This window comes from Tetrao urogallus (genome assembly GCF_951394365.1).
Source record: "Tetrao urogallus genome assembly, chromosome: 3".
Lineage (NCBI taxonomy): Eukaryota > Metazoa > Chordata > Aves > Galliformes > Phasianidae > Tetrao > Tetrao urogallus.
In genome coordinates this window covers 63,969,012-63,981,052 of record NC_136815.1, presented here as the reverse complement: position 1 = coordinate 63,981,052, position 12,041 = coordinate 63,969,012, and positions in this window count along the sequence as shown.

The window sequence follows — 12,041 nt, the reverse complement described above, 5'->3', positions numbered from 1 at the left end:
GTTGACTGCCTACATCTAGAAAATGGCATGTAACTTGCCTCTCTACTCTTCAAGAAGGACACAGTGGAATTAAAGAAAGCTGCAGAGAGCAGCTGAAGTGATACAAAGGATGGTGCAATTGATCTTTGAGAAGAGGTGGTAAGAGAGAGGAACTTGGGCTTTCAGAGAACAATGCTGAAGAGTGTTCTGTACAGTACTGCTACCACAATATAATATCACTAAGGAGGTGGTCATCTGAACGCCAAATTATTGTTCACCAGATCCCACACAGTAGGAACTAGGAAATGCTTTAGTAAATTGGCTGAAAATAAGCTTGAAAATAAGCTTAAATATAATGTAAATGAAGGAAATTCCCTACACAAATAGGTAGTGAACTTCTGGAGACTGTGGTCACAGGAGACTGTGGATGCTGGTATTATCTGTAGATTTAAAAAGGAATTGAGTTCACAGACAATCCACAAATGAATTCTAAAAGGACTAGGTGAATATGTATTTTGTATAGTCTTTATGAGCATCACTGTGGATGCTGGAGAGGTAGAAAGGGTATGGACCAAAACAGATAGCAAGGCTCACTTAGTCTCCTTGAACAGCACCTGCGCTGATGGACACAGACTGACACGTCATTGGCATTGATCATTTAGGACATTTCTTTTGTTCTTTACTGATATCCCAGCTACAATCTATGAGAGTTTTGCAGTCATCTTCTGTGAGACCACTGTACCACAGAACAAATTTAAGGTCCTGTATGGTGAATTGGACTTGTTAGCAATCCAGTATCTAAAGATTGTGATAGATTAAACTCTGCCTGCTAAGGAAGGTCACCTTCAGGTTCAGAAACTTCAGGGTACTTCTACAGTTTTGACTAGATAGCCCAGTTCCATCACACACAGCACAGGGGAGATCTCATCAGGTCACCTTTGGCAAAATTTGAATGCGAATTATAATACACAATGTTTACCAAAAACGCAAGACGCTCCACAGTGCGCTTCCCTGTAATTGAATACTGCAGAGCAGCACATTTTTCTGTCAGCATGTTAAGGATACAGTGTCTTGACCTTCACATTTTAAGTCTGAGACAGAGACAACTCATCATTTGGGAAAGAGCCATGAACAAATTGGGATTCCTTCAGCTGCATCAAGGTTTATCTGAGCTTTTCATTTTCTTGATTTAGAGTATCACTTGAGCACGTACCATAAGGACACTGTCAAGATCAATGTTCTCATTCAAAAGAATCTGTAATATATGCCCTAACCTCCCTACCTTTAATATCACGTATTTTTAAAGAGTGAGAAATGTAGACTAAAACAAAAAAGCTTGAATTCTCAGTTCATCCACCAAAATCCCAGATCATGTTACAGCTTATTCGTCTGCTTCAAGTTCAGTCTGTCACAGAGAATAAAAAAACTGAAGGATGAGGCCGTCCATGATGGTTTACTTGATCTTTCCTAGGCCGATTTTCAGTTGGAAGGTGTTGTGGTTTTATGTAGTACTACTCATAGTACACAGCCTAAATTCTATACTGTGTGTCAGCTGGTGATGTCAAAGATAACACACAAGGAAAACACTGATGCTTGCAGCAACTGGTGAATCCCAAGTAACTGATCAGAAAAGGAGATGTCTGATAGTAAGACGACACTGAGAAATACCACCAGTAAAACTTCACAGAGCTATGTGGTAACCCAAAATGATAGTACCACAGTAAATTATACTCTGATCACTAAGATATCTCACTCTCCAAGACCTGGTAAGCCACTGAGTCTTCTGTAATTCGGATTGGCTAACTGGAAACTACTGGCTTCAGTTGTATTATCAAAAAGCTTGCAATGGTTGCAGGAATTCTGTAGGTACAACTTATACATGCCAGCCTATAATTTGCCATCAACATATGTTGATAAGGAGGAATTGAAGGAGTGCACATGAGCATCATATCTCAAGAATCAGAGCTAAAATTATACACTTCCTCCAGTTAAAAGGCCCATTTCTCATTGCAACACACACAAACACTCCCATGATCCTGCTGCATTGCCTGGTGTCCCAGTTAACATCTTGCACCACCAAATCTATTTAGATCTCTACAGATTATTTTAGAATGGAAGAGATAGCAATGGTCACTTCTCAGTTATCCTACACAGTAATCACAGGTACTGAATACAATCAAAAGGGTACTGATGTTTAGTTCCAGAACAGTAACCTTTTACCAAGACACACAGACACCTTTAACTCCACATGAATGTGTGACTTCTTAAACTGTTTACTTCATTCCAACAAATTTCTTTGCACAAGTCCATTAGTGTTAATGACTGGCTAACAAAACACTTCACCTCTATATTACAGTGATGTGTGGGAACATTACGGTGATTCCTCCTAAGGTTCACATTACACAAATTCCCCCTTTACTCAGCAGCCAAGACACTTTCTGTGGAATTTCTTGGAGACAAATGAAGGAGCAGATCAAAGCAGGCTGCTGTCTTAGCCATCCTAGATAAACCCTTTTGTACGTACTTACCTAGAAACCTAGACAAAAAAGATCTGTTTGTATCATCATGGCTTTTTGATGTGGTTGTGCATTACAGCAACCTGAATATTCACTTCCTATTTCAAAGACTCAAAGCAGTGAGGCTGAGCTGCAATTTTCTATCCCTTTGATGGAAATTTGGATCTATGGGTTTTTTCCTAATACCCAACCTGAACCTCTCCTGGTCCAACTCAAGGCTATTACATCTTGTTCTATTGCTGTTATGTGAGAAAAGGGGCTGACCGTCACCTCTCCACAGGCACCCTTCAGGCAGTTGTAGAGAGTGATAAGGTCTCCCCTGAGTCTCCTATTCTCCAGACTGAACAGTCCCAGTTGCCTTGGCCATTCCCCCTAAGACCTATGCTCCAGACCCCTCACAGCTTCACAGCTCTTCTCTGGACACACTGCAGGGCCTCAATGTCTTTCTTGTAAGTGAGGAGCCCAAAAAGGAACCCAGTAGTCAAGGCATGGCATCACTAGAGCTGAATACAGAGGGATTGTCACCTCCCTGCTCCTGTTGACCTAAACTCTGAGAAATGAAGTTCCTGTTCCATATTCCTCAAGGTACAACAGACCAAAATGTATCAATCCGATATATTCTGGAGAAAACTTTAATGTACCCAGTGCACTCAACTTGCTAGATAAATACATTCTGGAGATGAGTGAGTCTCAGCTGTCGAGAGGTCCATGCTGATTAGCAAAGCAGTATGGCCACAGAGGACTGGCTGCCTGCTTGCTTCCCAGTTGGCACTGCAGTTCCCAGCCCCTGGCCACAGAAGGCAGATGGCTCTGCAAATCAGCACTCATCACTGTGCCAGACACATGAAAAGTCACTACTAAAACCTAAAGCTGAACCAACTACACACACGACATTGATTAGCATGGGAAATTACCAAAGTAAGCAGCAAAAAGACTATGCTCAATCTGTTTGCATGTATGTTCATTTGCACGTGTGTGAACAGCAACTGAAAAAGGTGCCCACTCAATCAGAACAAGTAACAACAAGTGGATTTAAAAGGTTAAGAACAAACATGCCAAATGCATTCAGTGAATACAGCTGTTTGCCTGTTTGGTTATACTTCATTTTACAGACCATTTGTTTGCACCTTTAAAGTAGCCGTATGCACAGAGAAAAAGCTGGTAGTAAAAAATATTATCCAGCTATTTTCCACCACAACTATCCTTCTAAGGCTTTACTACACACAAAACAACTGTTTTGAAGGTTGATCAAGAACACAAGGCAGTTTCCCAAGAATCTTCCACTCCATGCAATTCTCAAACATCACACACTGAAGAGAGCTGATGAAAGGAATAGCTTGACCTTGGACAGCCTAGGTAGAGTGGAAGAGCAGAACGTACCTATGGTGTAGAGTCCCTCTGGAATGGAAATATTTAAGCAGGATTTCACCTCAGATGAGATGAAAGCTAGCAGTAAGTAAGGACTTCATCTGGCAAAGTGTCACACACTGGTGTATGCGGTGCATTCAACTCCTAACAGATGATCCAGGCAAAAGAGTAATGGAATCACAGACTGGTTTGGGCTGGAAGGGACCTCAAAGACCAGTTTCAATCCCCTGCCATGGGCAGGGCTGCCCCCCACCAGCTCAGGCTGCCCAGGGCCCCATCCAGCCTGGCCTTGAGTGCCTTCAGGGATGGAGCACCACAGCTTCTCTGGGCAAAGAGATGATAGAAAGAGACAAAGATAATAGCAAGTCCCCACAGTGAGCAAAACGATACTTGGAAATAGACCACAGTACAGCAGAAACCCAAAGAGTCATCCTAGGGAGGCTACCCTGTGATCTGCAACTCTTAGTAACGTAGATCAGTGTTTGGAGGTTGCACACAGTCTAAAACTAAGCTGAGATTCCAGTGCTGCAATAGAGACTGTCTCCAAAATCATGCAAAAAAATATCTATGTATCTATATCTATGTGTGTATATATAATATGCCTGCAAAAGTATTACTTCATTTTTGGCAAAAGCAGAGGGATAGCAACACTCATCTGAAGCACTGTGAGCTAAGGGGAATTGACAATCTGTCCATAGCCTGCTGCAAAGTGATCTGAACAACAAATAAAGTTATTAACTTTCAACTGGATCCTGTTAGCCTTACAAGTTGGCCAGAAATAACAATGGTAAGCAGTTCAAAAAAGAGCTCCAGGCACTGAAAATGTATAATTGTTTAGAATTTCAGGCTTTATTGTGAGGCATCTGTCCTGTAAGAGCAAAAACAAAACTTGACCCAGTGGTGAGTGAACCACCGTAAACATTAACAAAATACAAAATATTCATAACTGTGCTTGGGAAAACAGTACCTTATCTTTACTAGATTAAAGTTATGTATAGGAATACTTGCACACTGCTACAATAGGGAAGCAAAATTGCAAGCATCTGAAGACATAAGCCCCCCAAAACTTGATCAAGTTACAGAATGACAGCTACAAAATTACATCTTACCGAGCTTCACCCTCCAAGTGTTTCCCTGCAAGGATGACCTTTTGAGTCAGTTAAAAATATTGGAAGCACAAGCACTGATGATTGACACCTCAAGGAAGAGCTGGAACACACAAAAACCAAGGCAAATTTCATGTAACAGGGACTGCATTAAACAACGAAATAGCAACTGTTAATGCATGTTAGGCTAAACTGTGTGTGTGCAGCTAAATTCAGATTGGATCTACAAAACAGTGTAGCTCTCTGATAAACAGAATGTTTCAGATGAAGAACTGGAACGGCTGTGATGCTAGAAGGAGACAATCAGAAGAAATGAGATTTTATGGATAGGTAAAAGATGGATAGCACTTCATAGAAAGCTCTGAATTTGGGCTCTAGGTCCTGCCATCACTTTCCGTAATGAGGGCCTGCTTCTGCTGGAGAAGTCAATGGTTTCAGACTGCAGTCATCACATGAGCTACTGCTCCAGAGGAATGCATGTTGGGCAATAAGCAGCAGCACCATCCCAGTGTCAGGGCAGGAAGAAGGTGAGAGGAGATGGAGCTTCCAGTCCCCAGAGGGCCTCAGGCAACAACCAATACAAGTTCAACAGGTATGTGCACCAGGGTAAGCAGATAAAGTCATTTCAGTTGCAAGCACAGTCATGCAAAGCAGCTCAGAGCTTATCTGAAGTCCAGTGCTAAATTTAGGTTCAAGACTGGGAGCTTTTATCATATTGCAGCAGCCTATGAAGTCAGGTTTAGCTGAGAAGAGATGGGCGTGCTATGGGGACCATCGTCCTTAGAAGCCTGACTGTTTTCAACAGATCCCTGAGATAACAGTTCAGCTCACACTTTCCCTTTGCATTACAGGGCAAGTTCTTCCCTATAAGAAAACCCACGAAATAGGACAAGGGAGGAGGAAGGGTGAACAAGTGCATCCTTTCTATCAGGAAAAGACATTCCTGAAGGATTCTGTGGCTTCTTCACCAAAACCCTAAAAATCACTAAATCTCCAAAACCATCCATAGCCTGATAAAAACACTGCCTGACGGTGCTCATAATGTACACAGGGAGCAAACTGCTGGTATCAGCATAAAGCAAACGGATGAAGGAGAAGTTATGCAAAAGCACTGCCCACAAAAAGAAGAACAAGCATACACGTTCAGTTGCAGCTGGTGATCAGATTTCAGTTGTAAAGTTAGCTACTTGCAGTGGCTCAGGACCAAAATACCCTCAAATAATCCCATGATCCCACTGTGGTTTTGGTTGGTTTGTTGCTGCTTTGTATAACGTTAAAAAAAAAACAAAAAAAAACAAAAAAAAAACACCCCAACCAACAACGATTAATCCTGCTTAAAAAACCCACATCCAGTAAGAACACAGCCATTGCACTCTAGATTATTTCCACATGAAGTCTTAATTTCAAACAGATGATAGCCGTTATGTGAAGCAAACACGAGTAAAAAGCCTGAGTAATGGACTCTGAAATCTAATTATTTTAAATGGTCTACTTAAGTAACAGCTAGCATACTAAATCCACACATGGACACTTAAGAAAGGGAAGGATGAAGGCTGAACATTTCCCAGTGTGGCAGTTGTACTGTCCCATCAATGTGATGGAGGCCAGTGGCATGGACATGTGCTCTGCTCCTTCCTCACCTCTCCTGTTTGGTCTTTAGCATCATCCAAGCACAGAACAGGATCTTCCTGCAACAAAACAGCAACCAAAGTCAGATCACACATAACAAGTCAAAGTCATGGTTTGAAACAGTTTTCCATCTCAGCTCCTCAGTACGAATGCATTGCTACCAAAGGAAGGCATTTATAGCCATTTAGTCTTAGCTTACATGTTCACAGTTGTATCATTATTTCTAGGTTATAAGCAGACGATGCAATTTTATTCATACCCTACCCCTCTCCCTACATACATGCAGCATTCTTAGTTTATTGGAAATAACAGGAAGTTTACTTGCTTTCTTCAGCCCTGATATAAAAGTTCAAGACAGTTTCAGATGACCATCTTAATAATTTGTAACTATTGTACTCTGTATCAAAATACAGTGCCAGTTGCAGGCTGGTTTTGCATGGCTAGCTGCAAGTGGTTGCACTGTCATCTGCACAGCTGTTTGATAGAGCTCCAGAGGTCTGCTTCTTCACTCTTTCTATTCCTCTGCTCTTTGGACAGACAATGCGTGAGTGCTCTGGAGGAGGTCAGCACCATGCTCAGCCCAGCACTTGCAGGCAACTGTGGCAGCATTTGACAGGACCACTGGTAATTTCTTCTAATCCAACAATATTCTATCATTTCAGATCACAGAACTTATGGCATTATTAGAAACAGTAAATAGTTTAGAATTTCTTGCACGTGTTTTTACCTTTGCCTTGGACAGCTGTACTCACAGTAACTTATGCACCCAGGTGGAATGACGGAAAAAGGGGAAACCCAAAAGTCTGTACAAAACACTTCCAACCTGCTGTAAACTATAATAAAATATAATAAAAATAGTTTCCTGTAAGATTAGATCACTTGTTGCCATGCAGGTTTTTCTTGCAGCGCGCAGAAAGATCATTGCACAGAGCAAAAAAACACTATTCATCTTAGGAGAAACTCACAGAATTGTATGTGTTGGTAGGGATTGAGTCCAACCCCCTGCTACAGCAGGTCTCCTAGAGTATGTTGCCCTGGAAATCATCCAGGTGGGTCTTGAATACCACCACAGAAGGAGACTGCACCACCGCTCTGGGCAGCCCATCCCAGTGCTCTGTCGTCCTTACCGTGAAGTAGTTCTTTCTCTTGTCTGTATGTGACTTCTGATGTTCCAATGTCTGTCCTTCTGTTTTGTTATTGTTGTTTGGTTGTTGTTGCTTTTTTTTTGTTTGTTTGCAGCTTTAAAACACTGTGTCAAATCTCCAAACTCACAATCATATTCCAACAGGAACCAGTGCTGGCACCAGCCGACCACCTGGTGGCAGCAGGCACGGCTGGGTCCAGATCCCTGTGGTGAGGTCTGCTCACTGGGGCTGTCATGGCCTCACAGCCCAGTGCAGGCGGCAGTTTGAAGTACAATAGTGCTGGCAGTTCCTGGTTGGAAGCCTGGAGAGAGGGCAGTGGTTTGGTCTGGTTTGCCGAGTAACAATCACATAGAACAACAGTCTGGTAATGGTGTAAGCAGGAGGAGGCAGGGCTGCTGGAGTATTTACCAGTAAGGAAAGCACAGCGCAGCAAAGAGCAGCAGAACATACACCTACCCAACCCCAGCTCTGCCTGGATTTAGCTCTCTGCTGTAAACACATCTTTGGCATTGGAGAGAAGGGAAAGGAGGGGTGGCTGGATTAAAAGACATGCTACAATGCCAACAAAACGGGGCTCAAACCAGAGAGTGAGCTCTTTCAAATGTCATCATTTTCAAAATACTTTGCCGGCTCGTTACAAAATGAAGCACATATTCTTTAGGATTTTTTTCCTTCCTCATCGAAAAGCTGCTTTCTGTATTTTTTCCTCTTCCCATGAACTAGATATTCATTCTGACAGCTGCAGAATGCTGACTAGTTGGGATTTTTGTGCAGATCAGTGGTGACAAACAGGATTAAACACACTTTGGCTCTCTTCTTCCCCATCTCTGCACCCTCCCTTGGTTTTCCTTTGACTATTAAGCAAACTTACTAACCTACTCTCTGCATGAGAGGAAAGGGGATTTTACATTAGTAAATTCCATCAACCAGTGACAGAAGAATGAAGAGCACTGGCCTTTCAAAGAAAAGAGAAAAATGGCTTTGGGGGGGCTTTCTCCCTTCTGTCATTGAGAATTGACAAGGAGAGAGACACAATGATGGCCATTTTGGATCAAACGCCTTTAGGAATCAAAGGAAACATCTCTGCCTGATTTCTGGGTATCATGCTGCTTTGGCCCTACCAGTATCCATCAGCCTTGGGAGTCCCTACCTCCAAGAGGATGCCTCATTGACACAAACGATGCTATGGGAGTGCCAAGGAGTCAGAAGAAACAGTGGGATGCCTCTTCAGCTGAGTGCTTCCCACTCATTTCTAGTCACTGTATCCTAACGGTCTGCTGCTCTGTTCTCACAACACCCTGCCTCAGTGTCTGTGAGAGCACCCCAGGGCGCAGATGCCTGGGCAATGCTCAGCAGCAGGCAGTGCAGTGGGCCTGCAGCAGTGACAACACAGAGCTGGTCTTTCTCACTGAGCCAATCACTCCTCACAGGAGTGACAGTTTCCATCTGCCTGGAGGCAGTGTGTGAGCTCTGTACCTTGTTTCATAGGAAGGATTTGAAAATAATACTTTCGAGTTTAGATGAAATCTGTAAAGATGCATCTTTTTCTAGTAGCGATTCAGGTACATTTTTTTTGGCTCTACTCCCTTAATGAGAAATAATTTGTCTTTCCCAGGACTCAGCTATATATAAAATTGTAAATTATTTGAATCAACAGAATGAATCCTAGGACAGCGTTGCCCCTGTGCTGACCCTTAATATTTCCAGCCTAGAGCAGTAGCATGTACAGCAAGAACTTGGGCAAGAAGATAGGCTGGCTCAGATTTCAAAAGGATTCTGTTTTCTGTTTCAGTAAGTACTAAAAAATTAGTCTTTTAGAAATTCAAAGCAGCAACATAATTGTTTGCTTAGTATTTCGCTGTCCTCCTAATTGTGACAAGTTACTGTAATACGGTCACTAACAGGACTGACTTTCTTTGGATGGTCTTTTCCAATGCAGTTCTGAGTTCCCAACTCTTCTATTATCAAGAGAGATATGGAATCATCCAATGGTTGTGTTAACATCTTGCTCGATACCAATAAATTACTTGAAAGAGGGTTTCTTCTCACAAACAGTAACTTCATGAACACCTTACCAGCGCTATATGGGTGCCAGGTGATCATGCATCGACTTGGGAGGCAGCAGGAAGATGCACAATAATTCAGACTCACTGCAGTGAAAACTCCACAAAGGAGGTGGATGTTTCTCAAAACAAGGTGATTGTTTCTTTGGCTTTTTCAGTTAATACTATGATCTTGCATAGGCTCATCTAAAGAACCCGATAAAACTGACAGAGAAAACTATCTGTGGTAATGCCATGAAGCACAGCTTTCAAGGTAAGCAGTTTAATGAGAAGCCCAGCTACTTTTACCTCAAAGAAATTAGTTAGACCGTTACAGGAAGTTTAAGTTGTGCTCTTATCTTCTCTATCTTCCTGGCACAATTTGTGATTCTGACAAGCACCTTCACAGACAAGTCCCACCAAGGAGTGGGTAAGATTCATCTAAATTCCTTATGAAGTTTTTATATCATTGAATGAAACACAGCAAAGGAGAGCAAACAAAGCAAACAAGAAACAAGAACAAACATCTATCCTTAAAACACCAGTGTTCACAAAACTGAAGGACAGTACAGTTCCCTTCAGTTCCTACAGCTTTAATTAGCAATATTACAGATATAGGTAACACTGCGTCATCTTTTTTGCAATATGAGAACATCCTGCAGGGAGAAGAGCTGTATGCTACTAAAAGAGCTGCCTTGTGTCTGTGCCCAAGACCAAGCACAGAGGAAGTGCTGCACACAGTGCTCCAGTTTTCCACCAGAGTGTCTGAAAGAAGGGACATCACCAAACAGCTTCAAGAGAGCAATAATGACCATCAGTACAGGCTCCACTAAACCACATCACACTGCCACTGTTACTGTGAGTCCAGTTCTGTCATCTCTTTGACAGATGAAGGAAACTTCTATGTCACTGCCTGGTGCAACCAAAATCGTATTTAATAGGCGTCTTATCCCACATAACACTGTGTGTTGATGTGATGAAAACTAATGTATCATCTTGATGTCCAAATCAAACACAGTTAACAGACAGACCCAAATGGCCCCATTTCTTGAAGAGGGTTGATTCCTCTGGTATTTCTTATGCAAAAGCTTCACATGGAAGCACAACATTTAACCACATATCCAGACAAAAATTGGAACAGAAACTCCCACTTTACTATTAAATCTGTTCAATCTAAAAAAAACATTTCAGACAGCAGTTTGTGATCTCCCAAATGAGACCATCCATCCAAGCTATTGCAATTCAGGTGTCTGCCTTGGGATGAGGCAAAGGTGGGCACTGCTTTGCACCCATGGATTGCTGCATAGTGGCAGAAGGAAAGGCATTTGTGAGCAGGTTGTTTCCTACACACTACAGAGGAGATGAAGGTGCTGAATTGGAGTGAACTGACACAGCTGCACAAGCCTCTTCAACTACAGTTCCTGACAGAGTAAACAAACAAACAAACAAACCTCTACATACAAAAGGGTCAAGTGGACCTTCAGGGAACCTGAGGAAAACAATAGACTAAGTGATGTCAGTGTTTATTTAAGATCATCTCTGACATTTATCACAAATCTGACCGGACTGCACTCAAACAGCCTCTTCAGTTTCCAAAAGAACGGAGTTCAGAGATCCAGTTGGAATGTAGCTTCAGAGAACTGCTGCATACCTTAAGGGACTGGTCTTGATGCATTCAAGGGATTCAGTAGGCAAGTCATTAGCTGGAAACAAATCAGGCTTTGAGGGTCTGGTGTTTTGCAAAACACTGAATCACACAAAGATATTACCATTTTCTTCAAGAGGTGTTTCAGAACTGTGGCATGGGGCTGAAATGAAATTGTGCAAGGCAAGGAAACCACATAGAAAAGTAGAAATGGGATACAATACCTCCTAGAAGCTCAAAACCATGAAAAGGAGCTGTAACAATAAAGCATTTCATCTCACTGGGGTGTTGGCACCAGCTGCATCCTATGCACAGAGAAAGACAGGCAGGGCTAAGCATGCCTGCAACAGGTAACACAGAGGTAAACTTGCTTTGAGCAACAGAAGCCCGCACTCCCTCTGTGGAATGAACCTCAGTATTAATTGGCTGAGCTGGTTTAGTGCGTTGTCCAAACTACTCCACAGAAATATGTACATATGCACAATCTGCAATTAAATAATTCTTTGCTTTTTCTTTTAGGGGTTCACTTTCAAGATCACACACACAAAAATATCTAGGCCAGATCAGAAGAACGATTGGCTTCAACTACAAAGAGCAATTTTGAGAACTAG